Source organism: Dasypus novemcinctus, chromosome 8 (assembly GCF_030445035.2).
Source record: "Dasypus novemcinctus isolate mDasNov1 chromosome 8, mDasNov1.1.hap2, whole genome shotgun sequence".
In the NCBI taxonomy this organism is placed as follows: Eukaryota; Metazoa; Chordata; class Mammalia; order Cingulata; family Dasypodidae; genus Dasypus; species Dasypus novemcinctus.
This window is the reverse complement of record NC_080680.1, coordinates 40,628,411-40,649,668: the sequence shown is the minus strand read 5'-3', so window position 1 is coordinate 40,649,668 and position 21,258 is coordinate 40,628,411. Positions and strand designations below refer to the sequence as shown.

The following is a 21,258-nucleotide window of genomic DNA, read 5'->3' as shown; positions in this document are numbered from 1 at the left end:
TACCAAGGCTTTCTCTGAATCTAGCTTAAATGGGGACACTTGAGTGGGGCAGTCCTCAGTTTTCAGTGGGACTGGGCTTGGGTTTTGTTTACTGAGATGTCCTCTACTATGGTGCTCCCAAAGGATCCTAATGTGGGAAGACAGCTGTTTGCCTGTACTTCAGAAGTGGTTTTCCTAGATTTCTAGGTAGCATCTGTTTCTAGTCAAATGAATGGGAAGGGCCGCATGGAGTATGGCAAAGGGGATTGGAGCTAGCGTTCTGTTGGAGGAAAGGCTCTTTCTGGCTCAGGCCAGTCCCTTCTATGGATATCCCCCTCATTCTGATTCCCTGTACTATTGATCACATGCCTTTCCAACTTTGGTTTCCCAAGTCACTGCCTTGCCCAAGAGTTCTTTCATGTGTAAACACTTCAGCTTGGCTTTCTGGGATGAATTAATCTCCGGGGAGCTTGGGTGGCAAGGGTTTTTCCAGGGCATCCCCTATTGCCCTAGTTTCAGATCCAGCAAACAGGGATTGAGAGCCTTTTATGTGCCAGGTGCTTTCAATCATAAATTAATCCTCACTCCAACCCTCAGAGGAATGCATTGCAGCTCCCTTTGTTTAAATGATTTCCCCACGGTTGCACAGTGTTTCACAGCTGCTGTCATACTAACCGTACAGAGCTTGAAGACTTAACTTCCAAACTCAGAATAGTAACAGGTTTGTCTCAAGAGCCAGTCCTCATGGTGGATAGTAACTGCCCAGAGAGCAGGAATGATTTGATCCATTAGTAATGTCTGGCAGGGGTGGAGGAGGGTGTCTGTGGACCCTGCCCTTGACCTGAGGTTTCTGTTCATCAGCCTTTCTGCTGTCTTTTATCATCTTGGCATCCCCTGTGAAGAATACTGTTTGCTGGTGGCTTGTTTTCTTGCTACCTTCAAGGGTTTTTTTTTGCTTTTTAAAAATTTATTTCTCTGCCCCACCCCCGCTGTCTGCTCTCTGTGTCCATTTGCCGTGTGTTCTTCTGCGTCTGCTTGTCTTCTCTTTAGGCAGCACCAGGAACTGATCCTGGGACCTTCCGGAATGGGAGAGAGATGTGCAATCTCTTGCACTACCTTAGCTCCCTGGTCTGCTGTGTCTCTTATTGCCTCTCCTCTGTGTCTTTTTGTTGCATCATCTTGCTGTGCCAGCTCTCTGCTTGGGCCAGCTTGCCATGTGGGCCAGCACTCCTGTATAGGCCAGCTCACCTTCACCAGGTGGCCCTCGGAATCGAACCCTGGACCTCCCATATGGTAGATGGGAGCCCAATATCTTGAGCTACATCTGGGTACCCCTTCAAGGGTTTTGAATACCCTTCTGATTTAGCAAAATCATCTATTTGCCTTCAAGAAGTATGCCAGGAGCTATACTTTTATAGATGTGGCTTTGCATTGTGAGGCAATTTAGATAACTGTTATCCCTGACTTATCTCATAATATGGATTTAGAAAAGTGAGTTCAAGCTGAAAGCTTGAAACCTTTACTTCTGTGCACCTGGGCGCCCCTCTGCAGTTCCCCCTTCCTCACGGACTCCTCAGTGTATAGGAATACTCCTATACCTTGAGGTCACACTAGCAGCCTCGCCCTCTAATATTCAGATGGACCCAGAGCAGTGGTTCTCAAATATTAGCCACATTAGAAATAGCTAGAGGGCTTATTAAAACTCAGAGCACTGGGTGCCAGCCCAGAGTTTCTGCTTCTGCCAGTCTAGAGGCCTGAGAATTTGTATTTCTAACAAGTTCCCAGACAGGTTGGTACTGCTGGTCCCCAGACCACACTTAGGGAACCACTAATCTGCACTTTAAACAGCTGATTAACAGCATGGGTTTGTTTACAGAGGGTGTGTGTGGCCAGTTTCCCTACCTGTGGTTAAGGGATTCTTTCCTCAAACTTTTAATGAGTACCTGTACAGAGCACTGCCTGAGGGAAATTTAGAGGACTATGAAGGCCCTTCTCTGGGGGACCTTGGAGTGTAATTTGGAATTGGAATTGCTGTGTGAAAAGGGTCAAACTTACCCCCTTTATAGTGGATGTGATTGGAAGGCTTAACAAGTGATCAGTCAGGGAAGTCTTCCTGGGGGAGGTGATATTTGAGACAAAATCTGAGGGTAAAAAGGAGTTAGCCAGGTGTGCAAAAGGAGGAAAAGAAACTGAGGAAGTGGAGACTGCACATCAGACGGCCTGGAAATGCTACACTAGCCTAGGAGAAATATTACTGTGTTTGTTGTGAGAATTCCATTGTGATTCTCACATGAAGTGATGTATCAACCTAGAGTAATAATTATGATAGCTTGACGTTTGGGTGCTTATTGTGCCGCAGGTACTATGCTAAACATTTTATCTGCATTGTCTTGTTTCATTCTCATACTCTATGGGGTCTAGGGCCAACCATAATCCCCATTTTACAGATGAAGAAACAGAAGCCTAGAGAGTTCAGGTATGTGGCCCCAGGTTTACAGCCATTAGATAAAACCCCACAAGCTTACCAGGTTTTTTAGGTCAGGAACAATCAAGTAGTGGCAATTTCATAAGATTCAGCCTAAGAAGTAGCAGAACGGGGACTTGTGGAAACTTGGGTCTCTCTGGCTTTTTCACCCAGTGTGCCACTAGTTTCTAGCATTTTCTTTGTTTTTGGCACATTTCCTCATGGTTCAGTGGGAAAAGCACTGCTATGGAAGTCAGGGTACCAAGACACTTGTCTAAGTTTCTGCCTCTTGAGTTTCTGAATATGATACTCTTAGAATTATTTCTTATCATTTATAGGGAGACTGTTAGGAAATCATTAGAGAATAGAAACACTTAAAATTCATGAAAAAAAAAGGGGGGGCTACATTTTTCAAGGCGTTGTTGCTTTTTGCTATTAAAATTTTGGAATACCTATGAATACACAGATTACTTGAGTATAGATGTCCTATTTTTCATTTCTCTCCCAAACCAGACTAAATGTTTATAAGCAGTGTGTTGGCCCTCACACATTTACTTGGAATTGTTTCAGCATACAGGCATTTGAACAACTTAATTATCCAGCCACAGAGGTTTTCCACAAGTAGTTTTGTCAGTTCCAACACAATCATTCCATGTTATCCTCTTTTAGCATTTAAAATGAAAGAGCATTCCTCCAAATAATTATCTACAAACAGTTTGTCATTTTAGCAATTCAAGCAAATTTTCTGCATAAGAGATCTGGATATCTTTAAAGTGGAAGAACAAAAACAACAACGAGGGGTTTATTCTTTTTTTTTGTTTTTAAAGATTTATTTATTTCTCTCCCCTTCCCCCCCCACCCCGGTTGTCTGTTCTCTGTGTCTATTTTCTGCGTCTTCTTTGTCCGCTTCTGTTGTTGTCCGTGGTATGGGAATCTGTGTTTCTCTTTGTTGCATCATCTTGCTGTGTCAGCTTTCTGTGTGTGCAGCACCATTCCTGGGCAGGCTGCACTTTCTTTCGCGCTGGGTGGCTCTCCTTATGGGGCGCACTCCTTGCACGTGGGGCTCCCCTACGCGGGGGACACCCCTGCGTGGCAGGGCACTCCTTGCACGCATCAGCACTGCGCATGGGCCAGCTCCACACGGGTCAAGGAGGCCCGGGGTTTGAACCACGGATCTCCCATGTGGCAGACAGACGCCCTATCCACTGGGCCAAGTCCGCCACCTGGACATCTTAAGTATAGAGCATAAATGAGTAATATTCAAACTGTTAGATTATTTGGTGCAGCGACAGATTTTCTGAAACATAAATTTAATTATACTCCTGCATGCTTAAGAGAATCCTGGGCTTCTGGGAAGATGGATTCTCTTCTCTCCCAGAAAAATAGCTAGAGGACAGGCAGAAACAGCCTGAAAAAAAGTCTTCTAGGTTTAGTACACCAGGGGAAGGCTAGTCACCACCCAGAAGAGAAAGGAACCAATGAAAAGAATTGTGAGGGCAAAACTGTGAATTAAAAGTGGCAGCTGCTACTGCTGGCACCCCCCTCCACATGTCTTTAAAGACGCTTTTGAATACTCAGTCCTCTGGGCCAGCGGCTACAGGCTAAAAGGGCCCAGGGATCCACCTCCCCAATAAAGGTGAGAGAGAGGGACACAGCTTTTCGACCCACGGATTTGGTCTGCTGTGTCCTACCAGCCCTTGCAGGCCGGGCATGGCCACGCCGTTGTTTGCCCTGGGAGCCTGCACTGAATTGAGAGGATCTTACCCTCTCAATCTCCCTTTTTACTAACTGGGGCTGATTGGCGAGGACACAGAGGAGAGTCGAATTATTTCTACCCAGGAAAAGAGAGGAGCTGCCAGAGAAGATTGGAGAACTGTCTCTGAGAAAGTTTGAATTACAAGGCTTTTAGCTTGCAGTCGGGAGCCCCTATCACCTTGATCCAGTCCAAGTTGCAGCAAACACACTCCGATCTGGCAATGAACTGAGAGGGCTGTCAAAGTCCACCTTCTGCTGACACATCAAGGAACTACAGTGAAGAAATTAAAATTAAATAAGCAAGAGAGGCTTTTTTTGGTCTTTGTAGCCTCCCTCCCCAAGGCCCTAGGAAGCAGGGCTGCCCACTACTGGGTCCAGGGCTCAGTTTTGAGCAATTAACAGGGACAATCCTAAAGACCCAGGTTGAACCAAGAATCAAAAAAGAGTAGTAACACAGTCTCCTGCCACTAAATCCCTATGAAACAGAGAGAAATTGAGCATCTGAATAAACTCACCATCCTAATCAGATGCCTAGAAATCAGCAAAAAATTATGAGCCATACTAAGAAAATGGAAGACATGACCCAAGAAAAGGAATATATCAAAGCCCCAGAAGAGATGCAGGATTTGAAACAATTAATTAACAAGATGCACACAAATTTCCGAAATCAAATCAATAAGTTGAAAGACAATATGGCTAAAGAGATAAACAACATTAAGAAGACAATGAGGGAGAATCAGATTTGGCTCAACAGATAGAGTGTCCACCTACCATTTGGGAGGTACAGGGTTCAAATCCTGGGCCTCCTGACTCATGTGGTGAGCTGGCCCACACGCAGTGCTGATGTGTGCAAGGAGTGCCATGCTATGCAGGGGTGTCCCCTGTGTAGGGGAGGCCCATGCGCAAGGAATGTGCCCTGCAATGAGAGCTGCCCTATGCAAAAAAAGTGCAGCCTGCCCAGGAATGGCACAGCACACATGGAGAGCTGACACAGCAAGATGACACAACAAAAAGAGACACAGATTCCCAGTGCCGCAGACAAGAATGCAGGCGGACACAGAAGAACACAGTGAATGGACACAGAGAGCAGACAATGGGGCGGGGGCAGGGGAAGGGGAGAGAAATTAATAAAAACAAAAAGACATTGAGGGAAGCAGATGTGGCTCAAGTTATTGGGCTCCTGTCTACCATATGGGAGGTCCCAGGTTTGGCTCCCAAGGCCTCCTGGTGAAGGCAAACTGGCCTGTGCAGTGAGCTGGCCCACATGGAGAACTGGCACAACAAGATGATGCAACAAAAAAGAGACACAGAGGAAAAGACAATGAGAGACACAACAGACAATTGAGTGTGTCTCTCCCATTTTGGAAGTTTCTGGGATCAGTTCCTGGTGCCTTCTAAAGAGAAGATGAGAAGAGAAGACAAGCAGACACAGAAGAGTGCACAGCAAATGGACACAGAGAGCAGAGAGCAGGCGCAAGTGGTAAGGGGGGGTAAATAAATAAAAATAAATCTTATATATAAAAAAAAGAAGACACTGAGCTAGTACAAAGAAGAATTTGAAAACCTGGATAGAAAAGTAACAGAGCTCATGGCAATGAAAGACACAATAGGTGAGATAAAAAACACATGAGAGACATACAACAGGAGACTCAAAATGACAGGAGAAAGAATAAGTGATACCAAAGATAGAACAACTGAAATTGGAGAGAGAAAAGAATTTAAAAAGGGAGTTGAATGACAACACAAAATGTAAAAACATATGTGTCATGGGAGTTCCAGAAGGAGAAGAGAAAGGAAAAGAGGCAGAAAGAGTATTTTAAGGAAATAATAGTTGAAAATTTCCCAACTCAATGAAAGAAATGAACTTACATGTCCAAGAAGTGCAATTTACCCCAGTCAGAATAAATCCAAATAGAACTATGCCAAGACACATTCTACTCAGAATGTCAAACATCAAATATAAAGAAAAAATTCTGAGAGCAGCAAGGGAGACGCAAACCAATACATACAAGGGACGCCCTGTAAGACTTAGTGATGATTTCTCATCAGAAACCACAGAGGTGAGAAGACAGTGGTATGATTCAATTAGAATAGTGAAAGAAAAAAACTGCCAGCTGAGAGTTTTTTATCCAGCAAAACTGTCCTTCAAATATGAAGGTGGTATGAAATATACACAAACAGAAACTAAGAGAGTTCGTAAAAAAGAATCCACCTTTGCAGGCAATATTAAAGAAAGCTTAGAGCCTGAAAGAAAGAGGAGAGCAAAGCTTGGAGGAGAGTATAGAAGAAAGCATAGCAGAAAGGATAACCAAAGAGTTAAAAGACAAAAATAAGGACATACGAAAACCAAAGAATAAAATGATGAAAGTAAATAATACATTTACAGTTATATCATTGAATGTAAATGGATTAAACTCCCCAATGAAAAGCTGTAGGCTGACAGAATGGAAAAAAAAAAACATGACCCATCTATATGCTGCTTACAAGAGACTCACCTTAGACTCAGGGATATAAACTGGCTGACAGTGAACAACTGGAAAATGATACTCCATGCAAATAGTAACCATAAAAGAGCAGGGGTAGCTATGCTAATAGTGGACAAAACAGACTTTAAATGCAAAAAAGTTAAAAGAGGACAGTGGATGTGGCTCAAGCGATTGGGCTCCTATCTACCATATAGGAGGTCCAGGGTTCGATACTCGGGGCCTCCTGGTGAAGGCAAGCTGGCCCTAGTGGAGAGCTCGCCCATGTGGAGTGCTGGTCCATGCAGGAGTGCTGGCCCATGTGGAGAGCTGGCCCACATGGAGAGCTAGTGCAGCAAGATGATGCAACAAAAAGAGACACAAAGGAAACAAGAGACACAGCAGACCAGGGAGCTGAGGTGGCACAAGAGAAAGATTGCCTCTCTTCCATTCCAGAAGGTCCCAGGATTGGTTCCTGGTGCTGCCTAAAGAGAATATAAGCAGACATAGAAGAACACACAGCGAATGGACAGAGAGAGCAGACAACAGAGCAGGGGGAAGGCGGTAATAAATAAATAAATCTTAAAAAAAAAGTGAAAAGAGACACAGGGCCATTATATGTTAATAAAAGGAACAGGGAGCTACTGTGGCTTAAGCGGTTGAGTGCTTGCCTCCACACAGGAGGTCCTGGGTTCGATTTCTGGTGCCTGCTAAAGAAAAAAACAAATATACAATGAGCCAACAATAAGCAAAATCAACAAGCAGAGCGAAAACTATGAGCAAAGAGATGATGGAGCCATCTCAGGGTGGGGGAGGGGAATAAAAGGAAAAATCTACCAGGAAGAGATGACAGTCATAAATATCTATGCACCTAACCAGGATGCCCCAAAATACATGAGGCAAAATCTGGCAAAACTGAAAGGAGAAATAGACATCTTTACAGTAATCATTGGAGACTTCAATAGAAGATCAACAAGGAAACAGAGAACTTGAACGATATGATAAACGAATTAGACCTAACTGACACATACAGAACATTGCACCCAAACTCAGTGAGTTATACATTCTTTTTAAGTGCCCATGGATCTTTCTCCAGGATAGAACACATGTTAGGTCACAATGCAGTCTTCAGTAAACATAAAGGGATTGATATTATACAAAGCACCTGCTCAGACTCAATGAAATGAAACTGGAAATCAATAATAGACAGGAAAGAGGTAAATTTGCAAATGTGTGGAGGCTAAACAACACACTCCTGAATAATCAGTGGGTCAAAGAAGAAATTGTAAGTAAAATAGGTAAATATATTGAGACAAATGAAAATGAGAACACAACTTATCAAAACTTATGGGATGCGGTGAAGGTAGTCGTGAGAGGGAAATTTATAGTCTTAAAAGCTTATGTTAAAAAAGAAGAAAGCTAATATCAAAGATCTCACTGAACAACTGGAGAAACTAGAAAAAGAACTGCAAACCAATCTCAAAGCAAGCAGAAGGAAAAAAATAATAAAGATTAGAGCAAAAATAAATGAAATTGAGAACAAAAAACAAGAGAGAAAATGAAGGAAACCAAAAGCTGGTTCTCTGAGAAGATCAATAAAATTGACAAACCCCTAGCTAGACTAACAAAGAAAAAAAGAGAGAAGATGCAAATAAATAAAATCAGAAATGAAGTTGCGGCTGACCCCACAGAAATTAAAGTATCTTGAGAGGATATTATACCAACAAACTAGACAACCTAGATGAAGTGGACAAATTCATAGAAGTGCACAAACAACCTATACTGATACTACAAGAAATATAAGAACTTAACAAACCAATCACATTTAAAGAGATTGAATCCGTCATAAAAAAATCTCCCAGCAAAGAAAAGTCCAGAACCAGATGGCTTCACAGATGAATTCTACCAAACATTTAGAGAAGAATTCATACCAATCCTGTTTAAACTTTTCCAAAAAATTGAAGAGCTTATGTATCAGTCAGCCAAAGGGGTCCTGATGCAAAACACCAGAAATCTGCTGGGCATTATAAAGGGTATGTATTTGGGGTAAGAGCTTACAGTTACCAGGCCATAAAGCATAAGTTACTTCCCTCACCAAAGTCTACTTCCACATGTTGGAGCAAGATGGCTGCTGACATCTGTGAGGGTTCAGGCTTTCTGGGTTCCTCTGAACTCAACTCCTCTGTTTCCTCCACAAGGTCAGCTGTAGACTATGAGGCTCTCTAGGCCTTGCCTCTTCCACAAGGTTAGCTGTATACTATCAAGCGAACCACTCTGTCTCTTTCCCCAGGGCTCCAGCTTAAGGCTTCAGCCTCAAACTCCAACATCAGAAACCCGCAAAGCTGTCCTTTGCCATGCCTTTTATCTGTGAATGGGCGGGGACTTAATGCCCTAATGACGTGGTCCAATTAAAGCCCTAATCATAACTCATCAGGCCCAGGTACAGATCAGATTACAAACATAATCCAGTATCTATTTTTAGAATTCATAACCATATCAAACTGCTACAGCTTACAAAAAATTCAAGAGTATACAAGAATCAATTCATAATGGATCAAAGACCTAAATATAAAAGCCAGGATCATAAAACTTACTAGAAGAAAATGTAGGGAAACATCTTCAAGACCTTGTGCTAGGTGGTGGTTTTTTGGACTTTACACCCAAAGCAGGTGCAACAAAAGAAAAAATGGATAAATGGACCTTCTCAAAATTAAACACTTTTACACCTCACAGGACTTTGTCAAAAGGGTGAAAAGGCAGCCAACTCAATGGGAGAAAATATTTGGAAACCATATGTCCAATAAGGGTTTAATATCCATGATTTATAAAGAGATGTTACAACTCAACAATAAACGCAAACAACCCAATTATTATTAAAAAATGGGCAAAAGATTTCAATAGACCTTTGTCCAAAGAAGAAATAGAAATGCAGCCACATTTCTTAAAAAGGTTCTCGGTGTTTCTTATCCCTTTTCTTCATCACCATCTGTCCTTCTTTCCAATGCTTTCTCCTCCACCCATTCCAGCCAAAGCAGCCCTCACTTAGGAGTCCAGCGACTGGTGTCAAGCACTGTGGATTAAGCGCAGCACTGCCTTGGAAATTTAGATGGTTAAAGGCTCTTCCCTGGGAGAACGGGCAGCCGAATTGGGCATCAGCAGTTACGTTGCTGTGAGCAGCACCCTGGTACTGTGGCTGGGTGCTGAAGTCTAGAGGCAGCTTATTTTATGACCCCCATTTACCCTGATAAAATTGAGGTGAAGAATTTGCAACTAGCTTCTGGCTGTGAGTCATCATTGGAGCGCTGATTTTTGTACTTCATCATATTTTAATTAGTTGAGTGGTTGGTGCTGTAGTTTTCAGTTCTGCCAAAATTTTGATTGGTTTAGAGGTAATCTAGTTTAACAGTGAGATTAAGACAAAGCATTCTGTGTAGGACTCCCCCCCCGAAAATAATTGCAATTATATTGATTTTATGCACATATGTGTGTGTGTGTGTGTGTGTGTGTACTACTTCAGGTCCTTAGTCTGGTTACCAAAATATTAACTCTGTCAACATACTGTGAAAGAGGCTGCATAAAATGTTAAAGTTAAATCTGCCTCTTCCAATGGCTTTAGTTTACCAGAATAAATATGGCAAGAGATGGATGCTTTCTCAAGACTTGGAACAAAAATCAAAATACTTTAGCACCTGGGAGGTGGTTCTAGCAGATGCAGAACTAGGTAAGGGAGAAAGAAGATAGATTAAAAAAAGGTCATTGGAATAATAGCTAGGATTGTTCCTGAAAACAATAATGGGAAAACAGTCTTATGTGATTTGCTGTTTAAAATGTAAATCTCAAGGAGCTCTGAATCTTTAAGGAAATAAACTGTGATTGAGTTGTTTAAAACCTTAGATCATAAATTCAGAGGCAGGAAAATTTGAAAGCTCCCATGCATTCTTGAAGTTGAACTAGAGATATTTTATTCTAATATATTAACCTGGCCCTCATATCCCAGACTAACCAAAAATTTGCTGTATCTTCCATATACCTAATTTTATTCATTTTGATTCCTCACTCTGTTTTTGCCTCTTCATTACTCTTGGAGTGTGGGAAATTAGCCTGATACAATTGTAGCTTCTGAGAACATTGCCTGGCAAGCTCTCCCAGAGATCCTGGGATAGAAAAGCTCAGAGAGCAAATCCAGGTGTTCTGATCACATGATTTATTCAACTTACAAACACAGGGCAAGAAGCAAGGAAAAAGAGATATTAAAATTAGGTTAACGTGATTAGGTTAAGATAGAAATGGGGTCAAGGGTCCCTGCTTCCGGAACTCTGTGTTTGTAATGTTCCTGTGTCCCATCTTTCTGTGCTGTCAACCTTCCCTGCTGATGGTGTGGTCCCAAAGACCAGAATTATGGTTGAATTAGAGGGCCCAGCAGATAGAATGTGCCTGGAACCAACACTTGCTCACTTTATTGGAGAGATGCAGGGCTATTCTTTCTAGCCAGTATCTGTAGCTCACCAGCAATCTATGTTTTTATTTGCAATTCAGCAGCAAAGTATACAAGGAGCCAGAATGGGGCATAATGGAGGTCACCAGTGGGTAACTAATTTAGAGATGATATAGCTGTCATTCTGGAGGTTATATGATCTGAGCTTTATTAATATTTAAGATTTACTTGGTCCTCCCATCCCTTTCTCTCTGTAAGTAGCATTCTCTTTTTTTTTTTAAAGATTTATTTTTTATTTATTTCTCTCCCCTCCCCCCCACCCCAGTTGTCTGCTCTCTGTGTCCATTCGCTGTGTGTTCTTCTGTGACCATTTCTATCCTTATCAGTGGCACTGGGAATCTGTGTTTCCTTTTGTTGCGTCATCCCACTGTGTCAGCTCTCCATGTGTGCAGCGCCATTCTTGGGCAGGCTGCACTTTCTTTTGCGCTGGGTGGCTCTCCTTATGGGGTGCACTCCTTGTGCATGGGGCTCCCCTACGTGGGGGACACCCCTGTGTGGCACGGCACTCCTTGCGCACATCAGCACTGCACATGGGCCAGCTCCACACGGGTGAAGGAGGCCCGGAATTTGAACCATGGACCTCCCATGTGGTAGGCGGACGCCCTGTCCATTGGGCCAAGTCCGCTTCCCAGTAGCATTCTTATTTGTTCCATTATTTTAATCTATATCTAACATACAAATGTTCCATTTATTTATTTATTTATTTATTTTTAGAGATTTATTTATTTCTCCCCTCTCCCTCCATTGTCTGCTCTCTGTCCATTCCCTGTGTGTTCTTCTTGTATTCTTATTAGGTGGCTCCAGGAACCACTCCTGGGACCTTCCAGAGTGGGAGAGAAGCAATCATTCTCTTGCGCCACCTCACCTCCCTGATCTGTTGCGTTCCTTATTGTTTCTCCTCTGTATCTCTCTTTGTTGCGTCATCTTTCTGAATCAGCTCTCCATGTGGGCCAGCACTCCTGTGTGGAGCGGTACTCCTGAATGGGGCAGTAATCCTGTGTGGGGCAGCACTCCTTGCATGGGGCAGCACTCCACGTGGGCCAGCTTGCCACACAGACCAGCTTGCCTTCATCAGGAGGCCCTGGTTAGCAAGCTGTGGCCCTTCTATATGGTAGACGGGAGGCCAATTGCTTGAGCCACATCTGTTTCCCTGTTCCATTTATTTTGTTTATCTTTAACATATCATGCAGGTTACTAACTTAGTATCTATACTTATCACATTTTATGAATTCTCCCTGAGTCTCATAAGTGCCTTCTTCCTCATTATCTCTATTCAAGAAATCTTAGCAGCCTCGTCCATTCTATTTTTTTTCTTATTCTCTATGCCAGTTTTAAAAAGAACTTATGATATAGTCATACAAATGAAACATTATGCCACTACAGAAATTATGACATAGAGCTATATTGCCATGAAAAGATAATTAGGTCATATGTTTATAAAGATGTAACAGGTTGCAAAAGAGTATGTCTAGTATAACCCCTAGATGTATAAATTATATTCGGATATTTTCCATATTTATCTGTGCATAGAGATACTTGGAAGGATGCTCATTCAAAAACTAACAGAAGTTGACTCTGGATGGTGATATTTCAGTTATATATATATTTTATTATTTTACTGTATGATTTGAATAAATAGACAAGTATCATTTATATAAAAATGTTGAAATCCCAGTGTGTATATATTATATATATGTAAATAAACATAACAAAAAGAATTTTATAACAGACCCATTCTTTTGTAATCCAAAGAGAGCATTTTGCAAATAGAGAATTATTTTCTGACCTACAAAATGGTTTACCTGCCTTGAAAATTGTCTTGTCTGTCTTGTGTCAGAGAATTGTAACTGTGTCCATTTAGCACTATTTCCTCCCTAATAATGAGAATCATCTAGGGATGCTAAAAATATAAATTTTCTGGGCCCCTGCTCAGATCAGAATCTAATTCAGATTCTGAGTCAGAATCTCCAGGGAGGAACCTTGAATGCTTAGTTGTTAAACAAGTGCCCTGAGTGATTCTTATCAGAGAAATTTAGGACATTGCCCTAGACAACCATAAATGTTATGAATCATATATTCAATTTTTATTGAAAGTTTTCCTGGAAGTGCCATTTCTATCCCAGCTTCCTTTCTCATAAGAGACTGGTGCTAATTTGATGCCTAAGAACAGTATCTGTTTGTAGCATTTTTCTAAGGTCCATTTCAGATACAAAGTCTTTGGGAGACTTTTTAGCAACAATAGTTTGTGTCCCTTAGAGACACCAAATTCTTAGGGATAGGGAATTCTAGTGATAATTCTTTTTAAGCATTTCAGGTGCTGCCAGACACCCATCCGGTTTCCCTGGAGGGTCTGTGTATTACCTCATGTGAACCCTGGTGGTGGACCAACATCAGCTTAGATCACCTCCCTTGCCTGTGCGATGAGGACCTTTTGGCTCAGTGAAATTTTTCACTTATTGAAGTTTCTTTTTTTAAAGATTTATTTATCTCTACTTCCCCCTCGACCCCCCCACCCCAGTTGTCTGTTCTTTGTGTCTATTTGCTGCTGCTTCTTTGTCTGCTTCTGTTGTTGTCAGCAGCACGGGAATCTGTGTTTCTTTTTGTTGCGTCATCTTGTTGTGTCAGCTCTCTGTGTGTGCAGCACCATTCCTGGGCAGGTTGCACTTTGTTTCCCACTGGGCGGCTCTCCTTACGGGGTGCACTCCTTGCGGGTGGGGCTCCCCTACGCGGGGGACACCCTTGCATGGCAGGGCACGCCTTGCACGCTTCAGCACTGCCCATGGGCCAGCTCCACACGGGTCAAGCAGGCCCGGGGGACTTCCCATATGGTAGACAGACGCCCTAACCGCTGGGCCAAGTCCACCGCGGACTTCCCATATGGTAGACAGACGCCCTAACCGCTGGGCCAAGTCCACTTCCCGAAGTATTTTTGATAAAGTATTTTTTTATGGAAAGGGAGCTCTAAAATTTGATTCAACACCACAAACATTTGAATCAAGAGTTCTGATTAAATAGTCATCAGCTGGAATCAAATCACACTTGTGGCATCCACCTTTTTCATATGGCATAGGAAGAGTTTCACAAACTTGATTATCCAAAATTGTTGGGATGAAACTCACTTCCGGGAGCAGATATGGCTCAAACAGCCACTTGGGAGGTCCTGGTTCGGTTTCCGGTGCCTCCTGAAAAAGCAAAAACCAAAAACAAGCAAAACAAAAACAAAATGAAAACCCAACTTAGGGAAGCCAATGTGGCTCAGTGGTCGAACGCCGGCTTCCCACGTATGAGGTCTTGGGTTCAATCCCTGGTTCCTGGTACCTCAAAAAAAACAAAACAGGGACGTGGATTTGGCTCAACTGATAGAGCGTCTGCCTACCACACGGGAGATACAGGGTTCCTGACTCGTGTGGTGAGCTGGCCCATGCATAGTGCTGATGCGTGCAAGGAGTGCCGTGCCATGGAGGGGTGTTCCCCACGTAGGGGAGCCCCACACACAAGGAGTGCGCCCTTTGTGGAGAGCTGCCCCACATGAAAAAGTGCAGCCTGCCCAGGAGTAGCGCCGTATACATGGAGAGCTGATGCAGCAAGATGACGCAACAAAAAGAGACACAGATTCCGGTGCTGCTGACAAGAATATAAGCGGGCACAGAAGAACACACAGGGAATGGACACAGAAGCAGACAACTGCGGGGAGGGGGGTGGAGAGAAATAAATAAAAAATAAATCTTTATAACAACAACAAAAAAACACAACCAAACAAAGAAAAACTCACTTCCATTGCGGTATCAGAAAACAAAAAAACAAAACTGGGTTCTGTTAGTTCTGTTAAAAGGAAACCCCCCACTTCTGCCTTCTCCACTCCCCCCCCCCCCACTGCAGTTGTCTTACGGCAGTGGAGGCAATGAATATAGGGTCCCTAGAGCTGTGGAGAAAAAGACACACTTAAAGTGGAGAGTCTGGTACACTTGGGTGGGTTTGGATTCTTTCCCCTACCATCAACTTGTTGATGACCTTGGACAATCTTCTTTCTCTTTTTTCTTTCTTTTAAGATTTATTTTTTATTTATTCCCCCCTCCCCTTGTGGCTAGCTTGCTTCTGCTCTCTGTGTCCATTCCCTGTGCATTCTTCTGTGTTTGCTTGTCTCCCGTTTTGTTGTGTCATCTTGCTGTGCCAGCTCTCCACAGCACACAGGCCAGCCTGCACAAGAAGGCCCTGGGATGTGAACCCAGGGCCTCCCACATGTAGACAGTTGCCCAATCCATTGAGCCACAGCTGCTTCCCTTTCTCTTTTCTGATGAACAATTTTCTTCATCTATAAAACAAAGGTAATAATACTTAATTTACAGAGTTGTTGTGAAGGTTTACATTAAATGAGTTGCAATAGTCTGTGAAAGGTTCTTGGCACATGGTATGCATTTAGTGGATCATTAATGCATATCAGGGTGTGACAGTTTGAAGTTCTTTCACGAATCCCAAAGAGAAGAAGATTATGCTTTTGAACTAAGCCCTGCCTGTGGGTGTGGGCTGTTTTAATTGGATTACATCAGTGAGGCATGACTCGGGTTGGATCTCCACCCTCTTACGAGCTTCATATAAACTGAGACAGAGAGAGACACACACAGAGAAAGGAGGCTGCCATGTTGGACGCTGCAATGTGAGTGAGAACTTGAGGATCCCCTGCAGCCAAAGCTTAAGCATGAAGCCCCCAAGAGGCTGGACCCACGCAGCAGCTCAAGGCCGAGGAGACGAGCGCTGCCATATGCCTGATCACCACGTGGCAACACGCCAGGATCACCAGTAGCTGACTGGTGAGGAAGCGTCCCTGATGGTGCCTTGATGTGGACATTTCACGGCCTTAGAACTGTAAGCTCTTACCCCAAATAAAATTCCCATTATAAAAGCCAACCCATTTCTTGTACTTCGCATTGGCAGCTCTGTGGCAAACTAAGACATGGTTTCTGGTTTGTTTGTTTTTGTTGTTTTAAGGGAGGAGTGACAAGTAGCATCTGTTCTTGAAAAGAGAGTCCTGGGCTTCATATACTCTGCAATGTAAACAGTAGTTGAGTAATAAAAGTTATCCTAAGGCAGAGTGTGGTGCACCTGAAGACCCTAGGCCTTCTGTCAGGAAGGAGGGCCTCTGCCACATTGCAAAGCACTCTCCCTAGCAGGGTCTGTCTAGACAAGCCTGTGTTCTGAGAGCTCTTTCTTGGTTTCCAGGGCTGGAGCTGGATTGTGCTCTGCCCCAGCCCCTCCAGGCTGAATACCACCTGACTCTGAGCATGCTCAGACCAGCCCCGTAAGTCTCCTGAGTCTGCTCTTGGGTGGTCTGGCACCACGTGGTCAGTCTAACTAGTTTCCTTCTAAACCAGAATTCTCCCCAGCCGCCATTCCAGGACATCTTCAGACTCCTAATCTGTTCAGGCCACAGTTGAGTCTGCAATGCCCAGCTGATGCTTTTGTTAACTTCATGGCGAGCAGGGAGAGGATGCTGCGGCTTGGGATTTGTGCCATCGGCAGGTAGGGGAGGGGGAAATAGGAAGGCACCACCCACTGAGAACCTTCTCTCCCCCTAAGTCTGACTGCTGATGTTTTAATCAATTTTGGACTTTAGCATCATTTCATTGTAGTCATAACAATACCCATGCCAATGTATAAGCAATAATAATAATAAAGTTGAAGAGAAAGAAATGGTTAATTCCTTTGTTTTCTTTGGCCACTCCAACTAACGCTTCTCTCTGGGCTTCCCTTACCATGAGGTGACCATCCACTGCCCTTCAGCTTTTCATGCCCTTGAACTGTGCTCTCTGAAATCCTTGTTTCATGGTAAACCAAATACCAGACTGGATTCCACCTCCTTGCTTTAACTAAAACCCAGTTCCCTCCTGAGGACTTTGCTTCCTGGTTGCCTCTCAAGGGGATATTTCCCACTCTCCTAAATGCCATTTACCTCAGGGTTAGGAGATTGCTTCCCTCTTAAACTGAAGGAGAAATCTAATGAGCTTAGGAGAGTATCAGAAGCGACAGCCACAAAGAAAGGTGAGTGCAGCTCCGGGGGGTGTGATTGGCAGAAGGCTGTGAGTGAAGTTGGGGAGGCCTGCAGGTTCAGTTCAGGTAGGGCTTTGGGGGCCATGGCAAGAAATTTGGATTTTACTCTTAAGAGAAATTGGTGACCGACCTCCTGAGGGGAGACGAGAGGTGATTTACCTGGTGAAAAGATCACGGCAGCTGCTGGAGAGACTGAATGAGAGGCTGAATCCTGGGAGATAGCAAAGTGGTAGGTCCTGGGGAGAAGAAAAACTTTCTAAAATTAAAAGATGTGAATAAAAAATAGATGGTAGAGGGTCAAGGTGATGGCAGAGTAAGGAGCTCCAAAAGTCAGCTCGTCCTGCAGTACAGTTATTAATCATCCAGAGGTATCTAAAGCACCTGTCTGGGGAGCCCAGGAGACCAGAAGAGCATCCTGTAACGTCCTTGGAAGAACAGAAGGAGGAGACTGCTCATCTGCAGTGAAGGTTCATGAGAAGAGCACTCCACGCCTTGGGAGCTACTCTCTGGCTGGAGTTGGAAGCTACAATTCCCCAAAATGGGAGAGGAATAGAGATTTGGGTACTGACTGGTACTGATTAATAAACTCAGCTGGCTAAAGTCTAATCCTAAGAACAGCTAAAGTTTGAACCTGTCCAAGTCGGAAAGAGGCCAGTAGCTTCCACTTTAACTCTACTTACTCCTGGCATGAGGGATGCTGGGCTGATTGAAAATCATAGAGATGGCTTCTTTCCACACAGGTCAGATGGCAGCCCTAGCAAGGCTCCACCCCACCTCTAGCAGGGAGGAAGCTGGGGGAGCTGCACAAACCTCTCCGGGCAACTGTAGTCACTTTTGGCCTGCATGGACTAGATTGTTGGGCAAACCTGTGGCTACATCCCTGCCTCTGATAGGACAGGAGGAGGGAGAGTGTTTCCTCAATGTCTTCAGGCAACTGCAGGCACTTTCAACTCACAAGGACTAGATTCTCAGGTACTACTGTGTATCCTCCCCGCCTTTGAAAGGGCAGAAGGTACAGTGCTCCCTCAACCTCTCTGGGCAACCGCAGCCACTTTCAGCCCATATGGACTAGACAGTTGGAAATATTTGTGGCTCCCTCCCTGCCCTAAGGGAGGAAGACAGACAGTGCTTCCTCAGCCCCTTTGGGCTATATCAGTAACAGTAACTAAAAGAGTAAAAAGGGTGGCGAAATAAATATGACAGATAAAACCCAAAGGTCACAATGGGTGAAGTAAGAACTGCCTTTAAGGTAACAATATTGAATGTTAATGGATTAAGCTTCCCAATCAAAAGACACAGATTGATTGAATGGATAAGAAAAATGAGCCATCTATATGCTGTCTACAAGACCCAAAGATATAAATAGATTGAAAGCAGTAACCAAAAATGACACAACAAAAAAAACCAAACAACCAAACAAACAAAAAAAACCCAAAAAAACAAAAAAATCTGGAGTAGCTGTTCTTACACCAAATGAATAGACTTTAAAACCAAAGCTGTTATTAGAGACATGGAAGGACATTATATATTAATAAAAGGGGTGTATTAGTCAGCAAAAGGGGTGCTGATGCAAAATACCAGAAATTGGTTGGTTTTATAAAGGGTGTTTATTTGGGGTAGGAGCTTACAGATACCAGGCCATAAAGCATAAGTTACTTCCCTCACCAAAGTCTATTTGGAGCAAGACGGCTGCCGACGTCTGTGAGGGTTCAGGCTTCCTGGGTTCCTACATTCCTGGGGCTTGCTTTTCTCTGGCTTCAAAGTTTCTTTCTTCCTGGGGCTGGCTTCTCTTTCCTCTGCATGCTGACTTCCTGGGGCTTCAGCATCAAACTCCCAACATCTAAACTCCAATATCAGAAGGCCTCAATTCTGTTCTTCACCATGCCTTTTATCTGTTTCCTAATCATAACTCAATCATGCCCAGGTACAGATCAGATTACAAGCATAATCCAATATTTCTTTTTGGAATTCATCAATTATATCAAACTACTACAGGGGACAATTCACCAGGAAGAAATAACAATCATAAATATATGTGTTCCTAACCAGGATGTCCCAAATTATATGAGGCAAACACTGGCAAAACTGAAGGGAGAAATGGATGTCTCTACAATAATAGTTGGAGACTTCAATACACCACTCTCACCATTGGATTGATCACCTGGGAAGAGGATCAGTAAAGAAGCAGAGAGCCTGGATGATACGATAAATGAACTAAACCTAATGGATAAGTACAGAATATTGCATCCCAAAACAGCAGCATATACATTTTTCTCAAGTGCTTATCGATCTTTCTCCAGGATAGATGATATATTGGGTCACAAAACAGAGCTCATGAACTTTAACAAGTTTGAGATTATACAAAGCACTATCTCTGATCATAAGGGACTAAAGATGGAAATCAACAACAGGCAGTACAAGGGAAAATCTACAAATATATGGAGATTAAATAACACACTCTTAAATAATCAGTGGGTCGAAGAAGAAATAGTGAGAAAAATCAATAACTATCTTCATGTGAATGAAAATGAGAGCACAACATATCAGAACCTATGTGATGCTGCGAAGGCAGTGCCGAGGGATATATTGTAAAACACAATGAAAAATTGTTAAAAAAATTGTTCACTGTGCAAACAATGACTACAATTTAAAAATGAAAACAAAAACAAAACCACACAATCCTAACTTTTCATCAACTAATTTTCCAATAGGCTTTTCAATTCTTTTTCATATTTTTGTAATTTCCTTATTGTTGCCATCATAGCCTAGATTAATTTTGAGTTTTTTCATTGATGATCATATCATTATTTTCCTTGTCGTTAAATAGACTTCCTTATTATAATTTTAAATGATGGCTGGTATTCCAATTAAGTTGGTTCGCTGTAATTTAATAGCCTTCCATCATTGGACATTGATGGTTTCCATCATTTGTTATTATTTATTTAAATATATTTTTATTTTTTAAAAATCTACTTAGATTACATAAATGTTATGTAAAAATATAGGGATTCCAGGGAAGTGACTGTCGCTCAATCAGTTGGGCTCCCATCTCCCATATGGGATGTGAAGGCAGGCTTGCCCGCACGCTGCAGAGGGCCACTGGCCCGGGCACCACAGAGTGCCACCTGGCCCGCCAGCGCCTCAGAGAGCTGACTCAGCAAGGTGACGCAACAAAAAGGGAGATGAGCAAAAACACAGAAGAGCATGCAGCGAATGGACAGAGAGCAGACAACAAGCAAAAAGCCACTGGGGGGATTATATATATATATATATATATATATATATATGGGATTACTATATGCCCCACTCCCAACATCTCCCACATTTTCCCATATTAACAACATCTTTCATTACTGGGTTACATTTGTTACAGTTGATAAACACAGTTTGGAGCATTGCCACTAAGCATGAATTTTAGTTTACATTGTAGTTTAAACTCTCTCCTGCACAATTTTTAGATTATGGCAAAATATGTCATGTCCTATATCTTTCGTTACAGTGCCATTCAGGACAATTCCCAAGTCCCGAAAATGCCCCCATATTACACCTCTTTCTCCCTCTCCCTGCCCTCAGAACCTCCAGTGGCCACTGATTCCACATTAATGATATATTTCTTCCATTGGTTGAATCACAATAAGTCTGTAGTAGAATACAGTAAGTCTACTTTAGTCCATTGTTCATTCCCCAGTCCTGAGGATTCTGGGATGGAGATGCCCACTCCACCTCTAACTGAGAGGGGGGTCCATCATTTGTTTTTATGAATAAGCATGCAGTGAAGTGCTGCTTCACCTGGAGTCACTCTCCATAGTCTAACCTCCAGTCCCTTTGTTCTATCGAAACAGTTCTCACCAAGATAAACCCTGGTCCTTTGCTTAGTGAGCATCTTCAGTTCTTATCCTACTTTACCTCCTCAGTGTTCCATGCTTTTTTTTTTTTTTAAGATTTATTTTTATTTATTTCTCTCCCCTTTCCTGCCCCATCCCGCCCCGTTGTCTGCTTTCTTGTGTTCATTCGCTGTGTGTTCTGTGTCCGCTTGCATTCTCAGTGGCACCAGGAAT

General features: G+C 43.0%; 1 protein-coding gene across 6 annotated transcripts in view; it reads left to right on the top strand.

The window, feature by feature from the left end:
* TJP2 (tight junction protein 2) overlaps positions 1 to 21,258 on the top strand; it is a 134,147-nt gene that overhangs the window by 28,012 nt on the left and 84,877 nt on the right. The window lies entirely within an intron of this gene.